The 14,565-nt window shown below is 39.0% G+C and overlaps 1 pseudogene; it reads right to left on the reverse strand.

Moving 5' to 3' along the window:
• Positions 1-13,963: 13,963 nt before the first annotated feature.
• LOC131904640 (COP9 signalosome complex subunit 9-like) lies at positions 13,964-14,137 on the reverse strand (annotated as a pseudogene).
• Between the last annotated feature and the right edge of the window lie 428 nt (positions 14,138-14,565).

Consider the following 14,565-nt stretch of genomic DNA (forward strand, 5'->3'; position numbering starts at 1 on the left):
TACATACATATCTATCTATACATATATATATATATATATATATATATATATATATACATATACCCTTACCTTATTTTGATTTTATCCATTCTGAATTATTACTAAAAATATTATGAAAAACAGTAAAATCTGTGGGCCTTAAGAGTTGAGTATCCGAGGAAAGAATCAAACTTAAATAAATAACAAAATAACTATAATTATGAGGACTATTCAAAACTCCTAAGGGTCTCTAGCATCAAATAAAAAAAATTTAAAAAAAACAATACTGCCAAGATCTAAAAACAGGGTCCATATTTTTCTTCTCTTTTAAGTCACTTAAATGTCACACAAAACATATAAAGTCATGATAGTGAACATTTTGAAAATGAAGGTAAGTACTATCTGAGAAACAAAACACATAAGGCGAGCCTTACCTCTGCTAGCCCTGGAGGATTTTCTGGACAGTGTTTTTGGTTGTGCCCAGGGAAGGGAAATCTAAGTGAAACACAGGAGCTACTTGAGATGATGAAATGAAGCAGAATCCAAGAAAGTCAGGAGCCATGGTGTCCGCAGGGCAGAGTGTACAAGAAGACACACGGAGAAAGGGGATAATGCTCCCCACTGAGTGCAAAGGACTGAAGAAAACACTCAAGACTGAAGAGACAGCAACCACTCAGAAGAGTAGGAATGACATCTCCTAGAGATCATGCATGGGCAGGAAGCACACCCTCAGTACCTCAGGGAGAGCATCATAGTTTCCTGGCTGGTAAAGACCCAGAGGAGGCATTGCTTAAAGAGGTTCAGGAACCTGAGACAGCTTCATCCACACAACCTCACTATAGTCAAGTATAAAACTCAAGAATCATTCTAGAAATAGAACCACATGCAGAAACCAACAGATGAGAATTCACAATGTCTGGCATAAATTTAAAAAAAAAATGTGAAGTGTGCACAAAAGTAAGTTGGCTAATCAAAACGAGTCTAGATATGACACAGGCAGTACTAAAACCACCATTACAGCCTGAGTTGATATATGCCAAATGTAGAGAAAAGATTGAGAATCCTAAATAAAAGACATAAAAGGCCCTAATTTGAATTGCTAGAAATAGAAATTATAATGTCTTCTTTATAAAAACTCAGGCTGCAATAATGGAGTGTGACACTTCAGAAGAAAGCAATGGTGAACTTGAAGACATAGTATTAACAACAATCCAAAATGAAGCACAAAAAATTACCGATAAAAACATGAGGCCGCCGGGCGGTGGTGGCGCACGCCTTTAATCCCAGCACTTGGGAGGCAGAGCCAGGCGGATCTCTGTGAGTTCGAGGCCTGCCTGGACTACCAAGTGAGTTCCAGGAAAGGCGCAAAGCTACACAGAGAAACCCTGTCTCGAAAAAACCAAAAAAAAAACCAAAAAAAAAAAAAAAAAAAAAAAAAAAATGAGGCAAACATCAGTGGAATGTAAGACGATGTTCAGTGACTTAACAGCTGAGTGTCTGCATCTCCTAGAGTGAGAGGACCATGAGGCAAAAAAGATACCTGAAGCTATCAGTTGAGAAATTCCCAAATTTGACCAAAAAATTAAAGATCTACGTATTTATAAAGCTTAACAAACAAATGCACAAGTGTGTCAGAGTTCTTATCCTCAATCAGAAATGTTAGAAATAGCTAGGGGGAAAGTCTGGAAAGGCATAGTACTTTTACTTAAACAACACTATAAACAAATTCGATAATGATTGAAGGTTAGGGAATGTTTAATACCTATGACACACATTGTTTTCCTGTGACTGTGTAGCACCTACCAAAATAAACTGACATTCTGAACCGAATAACAAATGTTAATAATTTTAAATAACCTGAGTCAATCAGAAGTTTTTTTTCCTTAGACTATATTCTAAATAAATTAAGATAAATAACAAAAAGTACTTAGAAAACCTCAAAGCATTTGGAAACTGTATGATGTAATTATGAAATATGTACATGTCAAGGTGAAATCAAAATGGAAAATATTATACACTAAATAAAATGAACATACAACATATCAAAATTAGCAAGGTTTCAGCAGATTAGTGCTTGTATGGATATTTATAGCACCAAACTCTACCTTAACTTCTCATTAAGAAAACCAGAAAAGGAGCTGGAGAGATGACTGTAGCAGGAATCTTAGAAGGTCTTATTAATAAAATCAAACCTGAGGCCAGTTATTGGGTTGAACGCTGGAAGATCAGAAAGACAGAATAAGGCACAGCTTCCTCACCTTGCTACTTTCTCAGCTGATCCTATTTCCTCAGACTGGAAACCTCTGTGTCCTCATCCAGAATGGGTCTCAGCTGAACTGTGCTATTCAAAGCCTAAAAGCTTAACCAGCCAAATGCTTCTAGTTTCTAGTCCTCATGCCTTATATATCTTTCTGTTTTTGCCATCACTCCCTGGAATTAAAGGCTTGCCTTCTGGGATTAAATCATGCTTGGCTGTATCCTTCAACAAATGGATTTCTGCCTCTGGAATCTAGGATTAAAGGTGTGAGTGTCACCATTTTCTAGCCTTTGTATCTAGTGGCTGTTCTGTCTCTGACCCCAGATAAGTTTATTAGGGTGCACAATATTTTGGGGGAACACAATGCCACCACAGATGACTCAGTGGTTAAGGACTCAATGCCCCTGCAGAGGACCTGAGTTCAGTTCTCAGCATCCACATGGTGGCTTCCAACCATCTGTAATTTCAGTTCAGTGTGATCAGATACTCTTTTGACTTCCACAGGCACCAGGCATGTATACGGCACACATCCAAACATGCATGCAATCAGGCAAACTACTCACAAATATAAAGTAAAAATAAATATTTAAAAAATGAAGAAAAAAATGGGAGTGATACCATAGAACTGTAATTCCACTTGGAAGGCTGAGGCAGGAGAAGAACCACATATGGGCTCCATAGAAGTGAGATCTATTACTGGCTAGTCTGGGCTACGTAGTGAGATCTTACCTCAGAAAACAAACAAACAAAAACACAACCAAACAAACAAATGAACTGGCAACAGTAGCAACCACAACCAAAACCTAGGTAAATAAATAAACACTGGCCCAGAAAAACTGGCTTGGCGGCATGTGAAAGTACTTACTGGGTAAGACTGAAAACCTACGTTTGATCCTCTAACCTACAGTGAGAGAAAAAAAACCCTCCTCCAAAAGTCTCCACTAGTGGCATGCACATCTCCACACTTACCAGCACACATATCACACACACTGTGGCAGTGGTGGGAAGAACAAACACACATTCATATACTCACGTTGTGAAATATTACTTTAACTATGTAAAGGTGTGTTGCCTTTGTTTATACTGCATTTGTCTAACTATGTAAATATGTGTTACATTAGTTTCTGCTGCATTTGTTTAACTACGTAAATACGTGTTACGTTTGTTTATGCTGTATTTGTTTATGTAAAGATGTGTTGCTGCTTGACCTTGCCTGCCTCAGGCACTTGATTGGTCTAATAAAAAGCCAAATGGCAAATAGCTAGGCAGAAGAGGGACAGATAGGGTTGGTGGGCGGAGGTAGAAGGAGGAATCGAGTCTTGAGGAGGAGAGAAAGAGGAGAGATGAGGGAGAATGAAAGGGAGACACCTGGGGCCACCCAGCCAGCAGCTACCACCCAGGCAGACACAGAGTAGGACATACAGAATGAAAGAGAGGTTAAAAGCCTGAAGGTAAAACGTAGATGAAGAGAAACAGGTTAAATTAAGTTATAAGAGATAGGAGGACATGCATAAGCTAAATCCGAACATTAATAACTAATAATGTCTATATATCATGATTTGGGAGCTGGTTGGTGCCCCCCCCCAAAAGCCTGTTACACACATACACAATAATGATTTTAAAAAGTTGTAAGACAATAAAAGGGGGGAATTGAAGCAAATCAATGTTGACAATCAAAGAGACAGTAAAGAATAGCAACTAATGAAACAGAAAACAATGGGAAAAGTTAATGAAAAAAAAAAAAAACTTGTTCCAATATACACAATGTAGATCAATCTCAAAACAATTAAGTTAATTGAAAGAAACCAGATTAAGAAGGGATACATACAGCACACACATCAGTTATATAAAAGCTTCACAAGGTCACAGAGAGTACATCAGTGGTTGGTGGAGATGAAGAGAGGAAAGGGGAGATGAAGAGCATCCAAAAACCACTGACATGAGGGGCGATGGAAGTATTATTTACCTATGTGGGATAGCTTCATGACTTAATACATAACTAAACAGTATGTGATGTATCTTAAACATGGACAGTTTATCAATCTTACCTCAAGAACATAGGTGTGGAGTGTGTATGTGGAGGGGGAGGTGTTTGTGTATATGTGTGTGTGGTGATTGTGTGTGTGCATGAGGGGGGGTGATGGTGTGTGTGTGTTTGTATGGTGTGTGTATGCGGTGTTTGTGTGTGTGTGTGTATTTGTATAGTATGTGTGTGTGGTGATTGTGTGTGAAGGGGGTGATGGTGTGTGTGTGTGTGTGTGTGTGTGTGTGTGTGTGTATGTGAATGAGTTTATGAGGCACGTGTGGAGATCAAGGACAAACTTCAGGAGTCTGCTCTCCCCTTAATGTCATTTCCAGGGATCAAACTCAAGTTATCAAGCTTCATTCAGTGACCACTGAGCCACCTTGCTGCCCCCAGAAAAAGTTATGGGGATTTTGTTTTGTCTTTTAAGATATTAAAGGATTGTTCAGTCAGTAGGGTGCTTACTACATAAGTATGAAAACCTAGGTTCACATCCCCAGCCCCCGCATGAAAGCTGGGCAGAGCGGCATGTGTCTATAACCCTAGCTCTGGGAGCAGAGAGACGGAAGGGTTCCTAAAGCTTTCAGGCAGACAGTCCAGGTCAATCCGTGAGCTCAATGTTCAGTGAAAGATACTGTCTCAAAAGCAAGATGGAGAACAGCTTAGATACCTCTATAGACCTCTGACCTCCATACAATATGCATATATGTATGTACACATGCAACCACACACGGATATGCTTACTGAAAGCACATACACCTGCATACAATGCACGTGTGCGCGCGCGCACACACACACACACACACACACACACACACACACACACACTAATAATAATAAAACAGAGCTTAGTAAGTCCACAATCTGAATGAAATTTGGGTTGGAAATGACTCTCCCATAAACTGGCGAGGGAAGTCAGTTTCTGACCTTATTCAGAACACCAAAAGAAAAACAGTCAGATGTGTCATCCAGATGTCAGGCTCTGATAGTTTTCAGGAAAATAATTTAGTCAGAGGGTGAAGACATGTTAAAAACAGCTCAAGGGATAAACAGCCACAGAAAGCAACTTACAGAGAAATGAGAAAAATGAAACTGAGGAATGGGATCCATGACTCTGAGAGGCACAGAGCCTCAGGAAGGGTTTTCTGGGATGTGGGGATCTGAGTATTTTTGGAGACTGAAGGGAAGTGCCAGGCAAACTGGGAAACTAAAGAATTAAAGAACAGATGTGTAAAGTTCTGGGTGGACAGTTTAAAACAGAACTAAAAGTGTGTAGATATAGACGCCTCATGAAAAGGCACTTGCTGTGGTGGTTTGAATGAGAATGACCCCCTTAAGCACATAGATTTCAATGCTTAGTCACCAGGAAATGGAAGTGTTTGGGAAGGACTAGGAGGTGTGGCCTTATTGAAGAAAGTGTGTCACTGGGGGTGAGCTTTGAGGTTTCAAAAGTCCACTCCAGGCCCATCTCTCTCTCTCTCTCTCTCTCTCTCTCTCTCTCTCTCTCTCTCTCTCTCTCTCTATCACTTGCCTGTGGATCAGCATGTAAACCTCTCAGCTACTGCTCCAGCACCATGCTTACCTACTGATACATTCTCTGTCATAGCAATAATGGACTCACTCTCTGAAGCTGTGAACTAGTCCCCCAGTTATATGTTTTCTGAGTTGTCTGGTCATGGTGTCTCTTTACAGCAATAGAACAGTAACTAAGAAACTTGCCTTCCAAAGAAGAAAAATTGATAAATTATCAGACATGAGAAAATAATTGTGAAGAAAGGTCAAGCAATTTGCTAAATTGTACCAGAAATTTTAGAGGAGGGCTAGAAATTTAACACAGAATAACTAGGTAAGTAAAAATTTGGTCAGGTTCTAGTATAGGTCCTATCAAGTTTTAAAACCACAAATTACTATACAGATAACAAATGTGATGCCAGGTTTATTCTGGAAGTAAAAGTAAAGAAAACAAGTGGTTAGTTTGGCAAGGAGATGGATGTCAGCCAAGTGGGTACTCCCAGGGGTCAAAGGAGATACATCTCTGGTTGATCCTTAGCATGTACATAAAATGGAGTTCTGACATATCCGTCTAGTCACTGAAGAAACAGAAATGTTTATTTGGAATCTGGTAGATCCTGTGTTGTAGAACATGCAAGAGCAATTACCTTCAATGAAGGTTAACAGTAGATAAACTGTGGAAGAATAAATACATTTATTGATTCCTATTCTTTGCTGTGGACATTAGGCTGCAATTGAATCAGCACATCTCACAGCAAGGAGATATTTTAAGGGTTATAAAGTTCAACACTGTCATTTTATTGATAAGAGACAAAGAAACAGTGGAGGCTCTTCCCAAAGGTAGTAGGAGATAAAACAAGATCTTTCTGTCTTCCAGTTAGTATTCTACCCACCTGTCTTTTAACTTTTTTGATGAACATTAAAGGCAATACTACCAAATATTTACGGTGTAGTTAAGTTTAGGAAGTATTAAATTTGAGACAATCTTAATACAAGATAGCAGTAGTACATTTGAAAGCTCACATGGTTCTTTTGTATTTACAACTGAAACTATATGACAATTTAAAAATGTTGTAACTGCATTTTTTCCAGTCTCAATTAATTATTAAGTAAATGCCTTATATGGGGCTGTTTGACCTGGTCTTTAGTTTTCTTAATTATAGCAACAAATTAGAGCAAGAAATGATTTCCAAATGGGAATGTGAGGTTACAGGTCTCTTGAGATCAGGGACTATTCTATCACCTAGCATTTAGCACACACGATAAGTGCTCAAAATATTTACTGAATGAATTACTAAAACATGATAAAGGGGCACAGCTGAGAGAGTCAGAGTCATGGAAAGGTCATGCTCAGCTCCCCTGGGCACTGAAGACTGCAGAGAAGGTAGCATCTGGCAAGTGTAGACCCTGCAAAAGGAAATCTCAATATTCAGTGTACCAAGGACACCTCCATAGGAGATGGAGGAGCCTGGGGGCTGGAAGAGAACACATCGTCAGTCAGGACCTCACTGGGCACTAGGAAGTGGTAAGAAAATTGTGAGATGAGCAGAAGGTGTAATTTGGAAGAGAAATGCTTTCTAGTAGAACTTGGAGTCAGAGGCTTGGGGTTCCAGTTTTGATTACACTGTTAACCAGCAAGTTAGACTGAGCCGTACCAGACTCTGACTCACTGCCATTCTCTACCCACCTTCTTGAGAATACACTAAGTCACCAGTGACCAGTCAACTTTAAATTAAAGAGGGGGACACTTTTATTCTTTGATGTCAGCTTACATTGTTCTCTCTGTCTATATAGACTTGTCTCCTCAACCTCTCTGTGGCCGCCTTCCTATAATTTCTTCTCCAACTTCTCTTTTGTACCACTTATGCTAATTTTTCTTCTAAATGTTGTCCTCAAAAACCCTTTCCTCAATCTTCTTTTTTGCTCTGTGTAGTTTTTCTATCAATTTTATCTGCCACATTGCTTTAAATATTCAAATTTTAGCCCAGACACATCCAACATCCTACTAAATATTTCCACACGTCACATATACGTTTCTTGCTCATCCCAACCTGAGAAACAATATGGATAGCAGCAAACTCATATTCTCTTCCTCCCCTCCCTCTGCCACAGCTTGCAACTGCAAACTCTTGTCCCTTCTCCAGTTTGTGGAATGGTATCTTCCTGCTACTCAAACCGGCAGTGATTCCAGACCCTCCATCTTCCTCAATCTTCTATTCTAGTGACTGTTATTGTTCCCTCCTGTGCCCACTGCTTCCCAGGCCAGCTTCCAGAAGCCCCCACACCCCCTCTCTGTCTCTCTCTGTCTCTCATGTACACATAAACAACACACACAGGCATATAGATATATGACATAATGTCACTTGTGATAATAATGCTCCTCCCAAGGACTGTAGACCATGGAAAACAAACAAACAAACAAAAACCTGGTGCCAGGCTTTGGAAACATCCCTTCAAATTGTTGGTCCAGGAAATCCAAGACACTCCCCAAATTGTATAAACTATTGCCATTGCCCTTGGTTGCTTTCCAGATCTTGAAGGTAAGAGCCTGTTGCTGAAGATACCACATACTTTGGACACAGAATTGGTGGAACTGATCTGTAACTGACCTAAAATCTCCTCGGACGACTAGGCCTTCATAGTATCAGAAGGTGTTGTGCAAGCTGCCAAGAGACTAACGTAATCAATAATCCTACCCTGATGTAATGCCTATCGACCATAATGATGATCAGCCTAGTAAGGTATACCCATGGGTGTAATAATGCTGCTTATATCATAGAAGTGACCAACAATTGTCTAATTGGACTTGGATTCTCTCAGTGGGAGGGAAGTAATCCCTGGCACTGTAACTACTCAAGGCTAGTAAGGCCATGAACCCTAGAGGAGAAGCTACTGCTTTCACTTTCCCAAACCAGTATAATCTCTAAGTGTAATCTCTGAATACTCCTCTTATGCACACAGAGAAACTTAATTCTCACCCCCCATCAAAGAAGCTTCTACTTACAGCAGCATACGGAACCTACTACAGAGATTCACAACTGGTCAAGATCCAGAGAACTGTTTTGCAGTGCACACCCCGAAATGACACTACTATAACATAACCACTTTTTCTAAGGGTCACGGGGTGGCATCAAGAAGTAGGAAACAGAAACCAGAGTATTAGGACATCTGCTGGCAGAGAGTGCTTCCCAGACATGACAGAAGCTACACCCTTCAAATCTCAACAATATAGCTGCAGAAATGAGATGTGCACAAGGACAGCATCAGTTGGCATGCTCACACAGATGGGTTCGATCTCGCATGGATCTACTCTAAATGAAGAGCTACTTGTAATTAATGGCTGCTAAGACAGGGAGAATTAGTACTCTCCAGGGAGAAGCCCTCTGATAAATTATTCCACCTAAGTGCTCAGCCCTAAATAACACATAAATATGAACAGCACTTCCTGCTTAACATACTTTAGTTCATTCTTAGCAGGGGACTCTGTGTTACAATTACTCTGATCTAATCATAAATGACTCTCATGATATACTAAATATGTAATGTTATAATAAATCTACCATGAAGTCCAAAGTCACTGTCATTATCTGTAAAAAGCCTTTCATGATCCACAGCTTTTGACACTTAGTATCCTCTCCAGTCACTTTCCCTTTTTCCTGTTCGTTCTGAATTAATTGCCCTTCACATATGTGCTCAGTTCTCTTGTGTTCTTATGGAGAAAGCCACATCCTGTAGAGGCCACAACACAAGCCCCATTCATCATTTTACCTTCAGATCAAGGATTTTTCAGGATGCCTTACCTGGCTTTCTTGATATCTCTCCCGGGGATGGACCACTTCCTTTTTGTGCTTCTGCCTTTTATCTCAGTTGCTCATAGGCTTTCTTCTTTTCTTTTATGTCAGTGCCTCTGCAATAGCGATTCTCAGACGTCAGGAACTATGTCTTATTTGTTGTTAGACTCTCAACACAGTTCTTGGCACATGGGAAGTGACTGACAACTTTTGGAAGAACAGATAGTTGAACTGAAAGAAAGTGACAGTTTTACGTGGCTAAGAAAGTTGAAATTAGCACAAGAGTTTAAGATTTAGAAAGTGAGTCAACATGGAAAACTCTGGAGTGTGATTATCAGCCCTTGTGTCCAAGCTTTAATCTCTCAATTCAAATTCCATTTAGTCATAGACTGTTTTTGGCTTTGAAATATCGTCAGCATCCTAGCCACCCTCTGGCACCACTGGATCTCACAGCAGGATAGCAGGGAAGCAGATGCCTGTAGGATTTTCTTAAGTCAATTTTCAATTAAAACAGTGGGAGATTGCCATTTAAATAATTTTTGTTTTGCTCAAATCCCAGTGTCTAGAATGAGTCAATCTCAAAATTAAATAAATAGCATCAATAATTTGAGTTAGGAAGATCCACTTACACCCAAAAAATGCTGCATATCTTCCTATTAAATTCTTTCACTATTTATGGTGGACCTGACCATAAGAAGATCTCTGGTTGCTTAAGTATGTACTACCTAACCTCCACTGGAACTGAGAGGTACTGGCACCCATCTCAGGACCTTCAATGAAAATTGAAGAATGTAAGCACTCAAGATATCTCAGGCTCTTCCTAGTCTATTTCAGTTGTCCTATTTATTGAGTTTGACTCAGTAAAACTGGTGTAAATGAGACAGTACCTATGCCAAACTCAAACCCTGCCCAAACTCTGCCATTACTGAAAATCTTTCCTCAGTAGAAATGCTTTCAGCATCACACAAATTATTGTTCAAGAGGAAAGACAAGTTTGAACAAAATGCCTTTACTATTTTTTTCTGTTTTTAGTAGTTGTGTACACATGTGTACATCTCCCGCTTAGGGTCTTATACATGCTAAGCAAGTGCTGTACAACCAAACCACACCCCTGCCATTACTATGTGTATTTCTGCCATACCTCTTTGCCCTATAACCACTGACACCTCTATGAAAAGAAAAGCATTTTCTTCTTCGTTCTCTATTGCAAACTGAGAACCCAAGTGATCCTCACAGCCCTTTGGTCTGTGAAATACTCACTTTAGCCCTCTGGTTTGTGAAACACTCACATTATATGAAATAATCACCACCCTTTTAACTTCACCACTCTGGAGTCTAGAATCCTTATCCTCTATAAGGTGATAATTGTAGTAATGACCTCACCATCAGGTATTTCTTGGGAATTAATGATCAACTGAGGTTAATGGACCACAGAACAGCCATGGTCCATCAACTCCATCCAGCCTGTCATTAATCCCCAGGAAACATTCTGCTTCCCGATTATTATTGTTTAATTTAGACTCTCTTTATTCTCATCGAGTCTTGCAATATCACTACATCCACCAAGAAGCTGTGTTTTATTTTATGAGTCTACATCCTAATGTTTCAGTAAGAAAGGTTTTCCTAACTGGTCATTAAATAAAACCAGAATGGACTTATTAAAAGTGTAAAGGCTATTAAATATCTCTAGACACTTTACTATTTTACACATATTTTGACATTATTTAAACTCATCAGTGTTGTCCTTAAGACATAGCCCTTAGCACTCTCTTCCTAATCATCCTTAGCCCACCCTTTACTTCCCAGAATACATCTAATCGCTTTATTTAACTTTACAAGTTACTCTCCCAGGCTCAAAACAGTTTTAAACAATAAATGGTTTCATGAGTTGTCTAAACACTAAATGCTACATGTCCTTTCCAAGCAGTTTCCAGCCATTAGACAGCCTGCAAGCATTCCTGCCTCCCTTACTAGCCCTACCTACAATGTTACATTTCACTTAGGAGTACACAACACTTTGCTAGCCTTCCTTTTGGTTTGTTTTCTTCTATGGTTTGATGAATGGATCTGCAGCAGGTCTGAAATAGGTGTGAATAGAAGGAAGGGAGACAAGGTCTCAGAATACCACTTAATGAAGCAAGGCTTTTTCAATACCAAGGTCAGCTTTAAAAATGCTGCCTAATATGAGAAAAATACTTTTTCACCAAATAATACTTAACAAAAATACATGCAAGGGGTGTCTAAATCATTGTGATATGACATTAAAGCCAGGGAAGGAAAACGAGGTGGAGACACAGTATGTAATGAAGGCTTCTTGTTAAGCCTGCAATCATTTTTAATGCAGATATAATGCAGTAACAAATACTGAAGAACTCAAAAGTGAATATATTGAGACATGCATAGGCATCAACAGGTCATAAAAGGTCACTCAGCAGACAGATTAGTTTTATTGGTAGGTGTTCCATTAACTACATGGCCTTTGACAAATTGACTTTTTTCAGCTCAGCTTCCTCATGCAGAAAAAAGAAACAGATCTAGCTAATGCTGGTTGCTTTTCAACAATATTCTACATGGTTCTTTGAGTCCATGTAATAACTAGTTGTCATAATGGAATTTCACATAACATGGAATTTTTTCAAACATCTATTTTCTATTCTTCCAAGCTCATGCAATGATGTCTGTGTGTTATTTTTCCATATATGAGAACACAATGTGAAGTAAATAGAATTACAGAGGATATAATAATATCAATTATTTTAAAAAGAAAACTGCATGCAATCCCATACCAAAGCATATAGGTCAGTAGTGGAAACTGAAAAAAAATTCATAGTGACAAATAGGGATAAGTGGATAAGAAGAGGCTGAAAAGGAAGAATAAAAAATACTCAGTAGAAGAAGTGGTTGGGAGACTGAGAGAAGAGAGAAGAAAAGGGTAACATAGTAACTTTTAGGGCAACATGAGTAAAAATGGAGGAAGACATGAGACTATAAAATAAGGCACAGTTAGAACAAGTTAGACCACTGCAAATGAAAGTTTCTGTGTCCTGCCCCATTCTGCAGCCATTTCTAAATGATCACTAAGAGGCTTAATATTACTTATAAATGACCAGCCAGTAGCTTAGGCTTATTACTAACTGGCTCTTACACTTAAATTAACCCATAATTCTTATCCATGTTTAGCCACATGGCTTGGTACCTTTTTTCAGTATGGCATTCTCATCTTGCTTACTCTGTGTCTGGCTGGCAGCTCCTGACTCCACCTTTCCTCCTCCCAGAATTCTCCTAGTCTGATTGCCCTGCCTGTACTTCCTGCCTGGCTACTGGTCAATCAGTATTTTATTAAACCAATTCGAGTGACAAATCTTTACACTGTACAAGAGCATTATCCCACAGCATTTCCCTTTTTTGTCTAAATAAAAAGGAAGACTTTAACCTTTATATAGTAAAACATGAACAGTTATAAGTAAGAATTACAGTAACATATCCAATCCATTTGCATTTGATGAAATTAGAGAAAATACTTAATTATCTATCTTATCTTGGTGTGTCTAAAGTTTTGTATCTAATCCACTTTCTATTATAACTAAGGACAATGTAGCCTTCAATGCCATCAAAAACCCCAGAACGATGTAATATTACCTAATGACAGGGAGATCAGGCTGCTTGTACAGTCACTCAAAGTTCCTCCACATCATTGTGGCATCCATCTTCAGCTTACAGGCCTAGCATATCTGACAGACTTACCTGTGCAGCAGGATTTTTGAACGAGTTTCTTGCCTTGTCTTAGCAAAGTTCTTTAGTCAATTTATTGGTGTGTCCTACTTGTCCAATTTGTATAGAATACTGTCAGCAGTCAAGGCAAGGGCACTTTCTTTGCCCCCATGGCTAGCTTTTGCTATTAAAAAAAAAAAAAAAAAAAACAACTCCATGTGGAGTTTCTTCCATGCCCACCATCTTCTTTGAAGTAATTGGTGCTGCCAAGAACAGAAGTGTCTCATTGTCATGAAAAGTCTAAGTTCTTAAAACATTTAAAATGTCATATTCTGTAAGTCTTTGAAGTGTTTGAAGATTGCCTATCTATCTGAAATATATCTCTGTATGACCTTGAAAACATACCTAACATGACTAAATTTGCTATTATAGATGAATATTAATCCATACTTCTTAATTATATACTACATTTTATTTTATTTTTTTATGGTACTGTTTTTTAATTTGAAAAAAGGACAAGGGGCTAGCATTCTCAGAAACAGCAGCACCTAGCAAGTTCAGACAGTCCCCTTCTTTGGCTGACCAGGTCCTGATTTCTAATGATCTTTGCGAGGTCTCTATGATCATTTGATCCTGTCCTGAGAAATTCAAGACACATCACAAATGTGGAACATATATGACTGGACAGCTTCACTGGACATCATCGTCATCAAAGAGATCTTCAAAATCATTTTAAAAGTCTGCATGAACTGCCTTTTCATTGGCTGCCAAGTCCATCAAGAGGCCGGTGCTCCCTCCAACCTCAGCCAGGTCCACATAGGGCCTGGCACCCTCGGGGAACATCTCATCCCCAGCTGGCTTCATCTAGGGTCTGCGGCATTGCACTCCATATATTACATTTTTAAATGAGCAGCATAAACATAATACCCTAAATAAAAGTAGAAAGATATATACAGCATAACAAAATAAACTAAAGTCCATACTGATTTAAAATATATAAGATTAACAGTTGTTTTGAGATTAAAGTAGATTTAATAATCTGCCTTTTTTCATCATTTCTATATCATATCTTGGTTATTATTATTACTATTCTCTCATACATTACACCATGACTAAAGTTTCCCCTACCTCCACTCTTTCAGTCCCCCTTCACCTCCCCTCTCCCTCAGATCTACTTCTCCTTTGTTTCCCTTCAAAAAATGAGCAGACCTTCCAGGGATATCAACAAAACACAGCATAACAACTTACAATAAGACTAAACATGCCGGGCTGTGGTGGCACACGCCTTTAAT

This window comes from Peromyscus eremicus, chromosome 2 (assembly GCF_949786415.1).
Source record: "Peromyscus eremicus chromosome 2, PerEre_H2_v1, whole genome shotgun sequence".
Taxonomy (NCBI): domain Eukaryota; kingdom Metazoa; phylum Chordata; class Mammalia; order Rodentia; family Cricetidae; genus Peromyscus; species Peromyscus eremicus.